Below are 10,940 nucleotides of genomic sequence, written 5' to 3' on the forward strand. Positions count from 1 at the left end.
TGCAGTTCTTGAGGTGGAGAAGAACTTAGATAGGAAAGCTTGCTTGCATTGCTCCCAGGTTTGAATGGAGCCTCTTGGAAGATTCTTTTCCCATTGGTGAGCTTTGTCACCAAGACTGAATGGGAATAGTCTTAGCTTGAAGTTGTCTTCTGAAACTCCATTAATCTTAGTCAGGTCACACACCTTATCAAATTGATCCAAGTGTTCCAAGGGATCTTCCATTGCTAATCCATGGAACTTTGAGTTCTGAACCATATTCAACAAGGATGCCTTCACTTCAAAGTTGTTGTTTTGCACAGGTGGTGCCTGAATTCCAGCTCCATATTGATGAGCATTGGCCCAGTCATTCTCGCCAACATAGACTTGGGGTTGCTCATATCTCCTTTGCTGGTGTTGGAAAGGTTGATGTTGGTGGTGCACCTGTTGTCTTTGCTGTACATTGGCCTGATGCCTCTGTTGATGAGCTTGAGCTTGTCCCTGGTGGACATAAGCTTGTTGGTGATGCATCTGTTCCTGATGAACATTACCCTGATTTAACCCATGACCAATTCCATTACCAGCTCCATTACCCTGAGCCTGTTGCTCTTGAACCGGTTGTTCTATGTCTACCAAGTGCTCTCTTTGTTCTTCCATATCAGCCTGATCAACCTGTCTTCCACGTCTGTCCCTTCTCCTCCTTGGTACCAAAAGATTGATGTTGTCGTTGAGAGGGAAAGGTGGACCACAGCTTCTTGATCTAGACCTGGTGTTCATACACCTGAAATCACAAATAGAACTTGAAAGTAATCAGTAAAAACAAGAAAGAAAGCACTTGATCTCAACAACAGATCAAAGCTTAATGCTAAACAAACCACAATTTGGCAACGACGCCAATTGATAACTAGAGTTTTCAAGGCTCTTTGTAGAGGTTATCAATCCCATGTCTTGTAGTACAAGGGGTTTATCAATCCATATGTGGTGTTAGACACTAAACTATGTGATCAGATTCTTAATTCAAGCAAACAAGAGTCGTTTGGTTAACTAGAGACAACTACAAACTTAAACAGGATTAAAGACTAATGAAATGATTAAACAAGAACTAAACAATGACAAATGATGAGAATGTATGAATGATGATGAGAAAGGTCTTAGACATGATAGTGGATTAGGGTGCCTTCAGTGATAAACTAATGAGCTAATGAATCATATGATCAAGCAAGCCATTCAACATAAACATCTTTAATTAAGTTAATCCTCTCATGAAAGTATTAACTCCTATGCTAAAACAGTTTCTAACCCAATCATCATCAGTGAAACATGAGTTAACAAGCATTAAGAATCAGTTTAATCTGTCATTTAAGCATATAGACAATCATTCCCATGATGAATAACAAACCTCTAACAACCTTGGTTCAGGCATTTCATCAAACACTTTTGGTGCATGAAATGCCCAGAATCTAGACCACATATGATTTGTATGGATCTAGCATAGAGAACAAGTTGTAGAGAATGGAATATGCATGATCTAACCCCTAAGCTCACTAATCTACCACTTAAGCACCATAATCTACATATCTAAGACTTTAATATGGAGATTACTCACTAATCATGATCAACACACTAGATCCTTTGCAAGATGTGTTGTTAATCATGATTAGAAGTGTATAGATGAAGAGATAGATGATAGATTCAGAAGAAAACAGCTTTAAACACAAAGATCTCTTAAACTCTCTTAATTAAACACTCAATAATCGATGTTTCTCTTCTTAGTGGAGTCTTTTTCACAAAAGAGGCAAGAGACAAAAGGAATAAAGCTTAGTTCTCTAGGAAAAAACCCTAAAAAGTATTTATATCTCTCTAAAAACGAACCGGGTCAGCCCGGAACAAACCGGGTCCTGACCAGGCTTTAGTGGGTAAAGTGGAAATCCTGAGGGTTGGTCCAGTGTCTCCCAGGTAGCATGCCCAAGTTGCAGTAGATGAAGAACTTGTTTTGTGAGACTTAATCGCTTTGTCTTAGCCGCACGCCCAAGTAGGAGTGTTTTGCGAGTCTTGCTGCGGCTTAATCTTCTTCTTCTTCAACTCCCAGGACCAAGGTGGTCTCTGGGGAATGTACAAACCGTGCGGGTTGGTCTCCATTACACACAGGTCGCAGGCTCAAGTCGGAGTAGATTGCGAGTGATCGTGCGGCTTGGTTCCAGGCGCGGCCAACTCGCATGCCTAAGTCGCACGATCGTGGACTTAGCAATTTTCTTGCTCGGGAGCCTCAGACCTCATCCATTTATAGCTTACCCGCACTTCTCAACTCGCAGCATCAATTTCCAGGCATTCGTCTTCAGGCCTGCGAGTTAACCAAGTCGCAAGACTATCTCGCAGCATTCAGAGCAACTTGGACCACTTTGCATTCCGGGAGGCGTAACTTCCAGGATATTGGTCCGCATTGTGTGATTCCGGTTTCAGAGGACAGAAGACTCATATATCTCCAACTTTGGTGAAGGAAGCTTCGGTTCTTGGGAAGTGGAAGGCTTCCTGGAGCGCTCGTCTTTGCAGTGCATTTACACGATCAGAGAGAAGCGTCTAGACATTTGTCTATTCCGGAGACCGTATCATCCTGCTCATAGCTCCGAATCGCATGATATCGGACGTTATGGAAAGAGAACTCGAATGTCTCTGATTATCATGAAGGCCCCGGAAACTGAATCGGCTTGGAAGTGCACCGTCCTTTGCATTCTTCGGAGCTCATCGGCTTGGTCCAAAACGGCAGTGAGACAGGAGTTTCTTCCGACGAGCTTAACTTTCTGCTCAGGCGTCCGAATTGAATGATTCTACTTGCTCTGGAACCGTGATCCAATCCTCTCCAACTTTGATGAAGCACCCGCCAACTGAATCGGACCGGAAGGTTCCCCGGACAGGCGATTTCGGAAACATCTCTGCACCCAGAGATTTTGGCCGATACAATCCAGTCGCTGTACGTGAGAATGGCCAATAAAATCCACCCGCGGTACGCGTTTTGGCCGAGAAAAACCTTCCTGGTGCGCGAGAATGGCCGATAACCTCCAAAAACCCAATTTCACCATTTTTCAAGCCTTGACCACCATTCCACTTCCGGGATTCATCTTTCCAGCTCTAAATAGCTCCAAATGCACCTGATATACACTCAAAACATGCAAAGACTCATTGGGACCTAATGCATCTCCTAAGTTCTAAAACAAACCCTAAGGACCTAAAATGCATGAAATAAAACATGATTTGGAATGAAATATGCAACCTAAATGATGCAAATTATGAACATATCACTCAAGCACCTAAAGGGACAGCAGAAGCTCAACAAGAGGCATGCCAGGTGGATGGAGTTCATAGAAACATTTCCGTATGTCATCCAGTACAAACAGAGCAATGAGAATATAGTGGCCGATGCGTTTTCTCGACGATACGCCTTGGTTACTACCTTGGATGCAAAGGTGCTTGGTTTCGAGATGATAAAGGAGGCATATCTCACTGATCCAGATTTCCAGGAAGTCTACCAAGCCTGTTCGAAGTTTTCCCACGGCAAATATTACCAGAGTGATGGATTCCTCTTTTACGAAAACCGCTTATGTATACCTAACACCTCCCTTCGTGATTTACTTGTTAGGGAAGCACACGGTGGTGGACTGATGGGGCATTTTAGAGTAGCCAAGACCCTAAGCGTGGTGCAAGATCATTTCTTTTGGCCGCACCTGAGACGCGATGTGGAACGTGTCTGTGGCCGATGCACAATTTGTAAGATGGCCAAAACCAGAAGCCAAGGCCCAGGTATGTATACTCCACTCCCCATACCCAGTGAACCATGGACCGACATTTCTATGGATTTTGTCTTAGGATTACCCCGGACTAGGAGAGGTAGAGATTCGGTTTTTGTGGTCGTAGATAGGTTTTCTAAGATGACTCACTTCAATCCTTGCAATAAAACCGATGATGCTCCAAATGTGGCCGACCTGTTCTTTAAAGAGATTGTCCGTTTGCATGGGGTTCCTAGAACCATTGTTTCAGATCGGGACACTAAGTTCCTTAGCTATTTTTGGAAAACTCTTTGGTCAAAGATAGGAACTAAGCTATGTTTTTCGACAATTTGTCACCCCCAAACTGATGGTCAAGCAGAGGTAGTCAATCGAACCTTGTCAGCCCTTTTAAGGTCTGTGATTAAGAAAAACCTTAGAACTTGGGAAGATTGCTTGCCACACGTTGAATTTGCTTATAATCACTCGGTCCATTCAACTACCATGTTTTCTCCTTTTCAAATAGTGTACGGTTTTAATCTAATTACACTGCTTGATCTAACCCCTTTGCCTATGAGTGACAGACTTAACATAGATGGCAAGAAAAAGGCTGAAATGGTCAAACAGTTGCACGAAAAGGCCAAGGAAAACATTCAAAGGAAACCCGAACAGTTTCAAAGAAAAGCAAACAAAGGACGGAACAAACGTGTGTTCAAGCCAGGCGACCAAGTATGGATCTACCTAAGGAAAGAACGATTTCCTGAGGAACGGAAGTCAAAGCTTTTACACAGAGTCGATGGACCATTCACGGTTCTAAACCGAATCAATGACAACGCCTATCAGATCGATCTCCGAGGTAAGTATACGGTCAGTTCTAGTTTTAACATTGCTGATTTAGTTCCTTTTCTCCCAGATGGACCAGACTTGAGGACAAGTCCTTTTCAAGAAGGGGGGAATGATACGAGCATGGACCCAAGTGACGACCTTGAGGCCGAACAGCCAGACGGAACAAGAAACACGGGTGGGACATGAGACAAGGGACAAGACCCGAATGATGACCTGATCGTTCCAAGTGGGCCGATGACACGGTCACGCGCCAAAAAGCTATCAATGACCGTTTGGAGGTTAAATTCCGATCTATGGGTCAAGAACTCGGACGCTACACCAAGTGACCAAGCCGTGACGCTTCTGACCTACTCGGATGGTGTAGCTCCTTAATACTCTTTTTCCTTACATCCGGGTTTGTCCCAATGGGTTTACCGGATGGGGTTTTAATGAGGTTAAGGGTTACACCAACCCAATGTCCGTAGTTTGTTAGATAGCCGTTACAAGGGAGACGAATGATCACTCGCGGAACGGAACCGAAAAGTCAGTCAAGGGAGCCGAGTGGTCAATCAACTAGTCTTAATGTTTTCATTTAATTTTTATGTCTTTTGCACTTCCCTTTCGCCCCTATATAAAGGGCCAGACTCTCATGTATTTGGCATTGACCTTTTTATAAAATATTTTCGAGATTTTTCTCTTGTTCTTCTTGAGTTTTCTTTCTTTGGTGGTTAGCCTTGAAATTTTTCTTTGGTTTATCGAATTCAGTCCATAGAATTCGACGCAGCCTCTATCCTTCATCTTGTTTTCGATTTCGTTCAAAGTAGTTTAGGGGCAGCAGGACTTTCGAGATCAGTCTCACGCCTGTTCATCCTATACCCGCGAGATCTCAAACTCGGAGTAATCACTGTCTCGCTCTCCATCTGTTTTCCCGAGTTGGGCCTAAGGATCTTTTAAATATCCTCTCACCCCTTAGCATCTCTCCGAGCAACCGATTTAGGCCGAGTCTTATCAACCTCAACCGAACGAGCAAGTGCAAATCCTTGGGAGGATCGTATCAGGTATGTAGTTTAATCATTGATGGAGGCTCATACACTAACGTGGCTAGCAAGTACCTTGTTGAAAAGCTAGGGCTCACAAAGACTAAGCACCCTCAGCCATACAAACTCAAATGGTTTAATTATGAGACCGAGCTCAAGATTTCCGAGCAAGTTCCGTGCCGTTCAGCATTGGTAAGTATGCAGATCAGGTGGTGTGCGATGTAGTTCCCATGCAGGCCGGGCACTTATTACTTGGTAGGCCTTGGCAATTTGACAAGGAGACCCTACACAACGGCCGCACCAACTATTACACTTTCACACACGACAACAAGAAGCATAACTTAGCACCACTCACCCCTCAAGAAGTGCATGAGATGCATAAAGCCATGTCAAGAGGCTCGGAGGTAAGTAAAGACTAACCTCTATGTTACACTGCGGTTGTGCTAAAATCCCTTGATTTACAAGAAAAGGTGCTACTAATGATCTTCAAGGAAGGTTTGTTTTCAGATCAGGAGCAACAAGACTTGCCTACGGACGTCAAGGAGTTGCTAGACAGATACACAGATGTGTTTCCGGAAGAGATTCATCCTGGCTTGCCACCCGTCCGTGGAATAGAGCATCAAATTGACTTGATTCCCGGAGCACCTTTACCCAACCAAGCTGCCTATAGAGTTAACCCCGAAGAGGCAAGAGAGGTGGAGAAGCAAGTGCAAGACCTGATGTCAAAGGGATATATACGTGAGCTTAAGCACATGTGCCATTCCAGTTTTGTTGGTGATATATTCATAAATTGCATCATTTAATGTACATATTCTTGTCCAAATTATGTCTCATTTGCATACATTTTAGGTCTTTAGGCATTGTTTTAGGACTTAGGAGATTGCATTAGGTCCAAGAGAGTTTTGCATGGTTTGGAGTGTTAAACAGGTGCTTTTGGAGCTTATTTGGAGTGGAGGATGTGATTCAGATGAAGAAATGGAGTTGAAATGATCAAAAATGGTGAAAAGGAGCAATTTTGGGTTTCTAGGCAAAATGATGTACTGATGGCCGAAGATTCTCGGCCAAAATCCTTCCCGCAGGTAGCTTTCTCGGCCAAAAACACGTACCGTGGTCAAGTCTCTCGGCCAAAAATCCCGGGTGCAGATACATTTCCGAAATCGCGTCACCGGAAGCTCTTGCCGGCCGATTCAGCTTACAGGGTCTTCAGAAAAGTTGGAGATAATTGAGTCAAAAACCCAGGACAGGTTGAATCAGGGAATTTGGAGCACTGAGCTGAAAGATACGGTCACCGAAGGCAGACTTCTCTCGCATCCATTCCGGAGCAATCCGATACTCCTGAATGATCGCCTGTCCGGGGAACCTTCCGATCCGATTCAGCTGTCGGCGGCTTCATAAAAGTTGGAGTATATTAGATCACGGTTCCAGAACAAGTATAATCATGGAATTCGGACGCGTGAGCAGAAAGGTAAGCTCGTCAGAAGAAACTCCTGTCTCGCTGCCGTTTTGGACCAAGCCGATGAGCTCCAAAGGACGGTGCACTTCCAGACCGATTCGGCTTCCGGGGCCTTCATGAGAATCAGAGATATTTGAGTCCTCTTTCCAGAACGTCCAAGATAATTCAATTCGGATCTATGATCAGGAAGATACGGTCTCCGGAATGGACACATGTCTAGACGCCTCTCTCTGATCGTGTAAATGCACTGCGAAGATGAGCCCTCCAGGAAGCCTTCCACTTCCCAAGCACCGAAGCTTCCTTCACCAGGGTTGTAGATATATGAGTCCTCTCGCCTCTGCAACCAGAATCTCTCAATTCGGACAAGTATCTTATGAGTTACACTCTCCGGAATGCGAAGTGGTCCAGACAGCCCTGAATGATGCGAGCTAAGTGAAACATGACACGGTTTGAATGCCACGGTCTGGGACTTGACCGTGGCAACTTTTACACACCTTTGGCGATTGACACGATTTTCATGCCACGGTCTACACTTGACCGTGGTAAACAAACACTTGGCTGGGAGGAACTTTACAAGCATTCGGGTTTTGACACGGTTTGAATGCCACGGTCTAGGACTTGACCATGGCAACTTTTACACACCATGGCAACTTTTACACACCTTCGGCTTTTGACACGACCACTTGCCACGGGGCTTGAACAAGAGCTACTAGACCGTGGCAATCCAAGAAGTTCATCACCCAAACCCAGAAAAGAAGAGACACGGCCACTAGACATGGTGTAAATCAAGCCATGGCAACCTTGATCATGAAGAATCTGTCCAAGAACTTTGACACTATCAGTTTGCCACGGTCAGTTTGCCACGGTCTGTCCAACCATCATCTGACCGTGGCAAACCACACCACTATCCATCAAAGTCGGGTCAGGACCCAGTTTGTCCTGGGCTGACCCGGTCCGCAAGAGATACTATATATGCTTTTTAGGGTTTTTTCCAAGACTTAAGCTTTGTTTTTCTCTTATTTCTCTTTCCTTTTTAGTGTAAAAACGAGTTTGATTAAGAGATATCTAAGGGATTTGATCATTCCAAAGCTGTTTCTTATCATCTCATCATCTCATTTCTGCTTCTAATCATGATTAACATCATCTCTTGCAAAAGATTAGATGTGTTCTTCATGATTAGTGAGTAGTCATCTTTTAAACTTCTAGGTGTGTAGATTAGGGTGCTTAGATGTTTGATTTGTGATGTTTAGGGTCTAGATTCTCATTTCATTTCTTTAGTTAGCTGCTCTTAATGCTAGATCTCTCATTATAAGCTTGATATAGAACTTAGGCATTTCTCCACCCACAAGGTGTTTGATGAAATGCCTGAATGAGCTAACTTAAGAGTTTATGTCTTTTTCATCATGGGAATGATTTGTTAAATGCATGAATGACATATTAGAACTGTTTCTTAATGCTCATTGATTCATATTTCACAAATGATGATTTGGTTTGAAAGTGGATTAGTGTAGAGATTAATGCCTTCATGAGAGGATTAGTCTAGATTAGAGTTCTAAGTTGAAATGTTTGAGATCATGTGATTGCTTGTTATGTCTTTCTGTATAAGATTCAGTCTTCTTGGTTGAGAGATTGTTTGGTCACTTATTAGGCTTGATGCATTATGCTTGCTGATTGCTTGATTATATCTAATGGTTGTTAGACTTGATAAAGTGATTTGCAAAGGGATTATTGTCATGGGAATGAATTAATCTGATTAAGAAGCCTAGACTAAATAGTAGCAAGTGTTGCATTATGTTCTTAGCATCATGATTCAATATCTAAAGCACCCTAATCAATGATCACATCTAGAGGTTTAGCTTTTATCATTTGCTTAATCACCATCATCTTGTTTTGTTTGCTTGCTTAGTTCATTAATCATAGCTTGTTTGTTTCTTGTTTTATGCTTTCTTGTTACTTTGTTCACACCAAAACTCATCTTTGATCACTTGACTTAAGAACTTATCACATAAACTAGTGCCTAACTACCACACATATGGATTGACACCCCTTATACTACTTTGACAAGGGGATTGATAACCCTTCTTAAGGCCTTAAAAACTTAAGTTATCAATTGGCGCCGTTGCCATATTGTGTGGGGATTGTTATCATTAGTTTCTGATAATTGTAAGAGACCATGAGAGTAAGATATCTTTTTCTCTGATCAATGGCCCTCCATTCTCATACTTGTAACCAGAGTTGATGTGGGATTCTTTCTCATTTTCCACAGCTGAAAGAGATTGGGATCCACCTAATCCACCACAGCCCCACCCAAACCCACCCATACGTCATCAGCCCCAACCAGTCTTTGTTGGTGAGAATGACCGAGCTTATGCACACCATTATGGAGCAGGAATCAGGCCACCTCCTGTCCAAAACAAAAACTTTGAGGTGAAGGCCTCTTTGATCAATATGGTTCAGAATCAGAAGTTCCATGGCTTACCTATGGAGGATCCCTTGGAGCATCTGGATCAGTTTGACAGAGTTTGTGATCTCACTAAGATCAATGGGGTATCTGAAGACAGCTTCAAACTGAGATTGTTCCCATTCAGCCTTGGAGATAAGGCACATCAGTGGGAAAAGAACCTCCCAAGAGGATCCATCCACACATGGGAGCAATGCAAGATTGCCTTTCTATCCAAGTTCTTCTCAAGCTCAAGGACTGCAAAGCTAAGGAACCAGATTTCCATCTTCACTCAACATTCTAATGAGACCTTTGGAGAAGCTTTGGACAGGTTTAGAAGCTACACAAATAAGTGTCCACATCATGGCTTTTCAGAAGCCTCTCTACTTAGCACTTTGTATAGAGGAGCTGTTCCTAAGATCAGGATTCAGTTGGACACAGCATCAAATGGAAATTTCTTGGCAAAAGAAATCAATGCAGCTATGGAACTTGTTGAGAACTTAGCCATGAGCCAAGTCACTTATGGGGAAGATTATGATAAAAGCTATAGAGGAGAAGATTCTGGTAGACACCAAGAGCTGGAAGAGAAGATCAAAGTGCTGAATATCAAGCTTGAAAAAGCCCTAGCTGCCACTCAAAAGCCTATAAACTATGTGAGTGTGGAAAAGAGATGCTTCACAAATACAAACGAAGAGAGTCTCACTCAAGAGGAGTTGCACTTCATTGGGAATCAAAACAAGTTCAATGGTTACAACAACTTCAATAAACACCAGAACTTGTTCTATAGGAGCAACAATGTGGCCAACCCCCAAGACCAAATATACCCCCCTCAAAGCTTTGTTCAACAGAATCAGTACCAAGGTAACTCCCAAGGTCAACAGGGTTTTCAGCAACCAGCGGTTCAGAATCAAGGGAATAGCTTCAATAACCAACTCAGCTTCCAGCAACAAAGGCCACCACCTCCTGGTTTTTACCCCACCACCTGTTCAACAAAGTCCTGATTTCAATGTTGTTCTCCAACAGCTCTTACTAGGACAACAAAAGATGGTATCTGACCTGGAGACACTAGGAGCTGAAATAAAGGCTATTAAAAAGAACAAGGGCATCTGCACTTCTGAACCATAAGTCTCTCTTCTTGGTAAAGCTGTTCAAAACCCAAAGGATTATTGCAATGCCATCTACTCCAATGATGACCACTCAGCTGTTGTGCAAGAAATAGAAGACCTTCTCTATGGTCAAGTCTCTAGTGAACCTGCACAAACTCATGTGGATGAGAATGCCATTATAGAGGATTTCATGGGCTTCATACATGAACTCAATGAGGACATTGAGAATGAAAGTCTGGGGGCAGCCGGTTCAATTTTTTCTGTTCAGAAAGGGAATGATCCAGAGTCTCTTGAAACAAAGGAGCTGCCAACTGATCAAGCAATGCCAACAGATAGTGCCTCCAC

At 43.1% G+C, this 10,940-nt stretch overlaps 1 non-coding gene across 1 annotated transcript; it reads right to left on the reverse strand.

The window, feature by feature from the left end:
• Window positions 1–9,752: 9,752 nt before the first annotated feature.
• On the reverse strand, window positions 9,753–9,859 carry LOC112090075. Its single transcript, XR_002901434.1, has one exon. It is a non-coding gene; the product is annotated as a small nucleolar RNA R71 (small nucleolar RNA).
• Window positions 9,860–10,940: the final 1,081 nt, after the last annotated feature.

Source organism: Eutrema salsugineum, unplaced genomic scaffold (genome assembly GCF_000478725.1).
Source record: "Eutrema salsugineum unplaced genomic scaffold, Eutsalg1_0 scaffold_11, whole genome shotgun sequence".
NCBI classification, from domain to species: domain Eukaryota; kingdom Viridiplantae; phylum Streptophyta; class Magnoliopsida; order Brassicales; family Brassicaceae; genus Eutrema; species Eutrema salsugineum.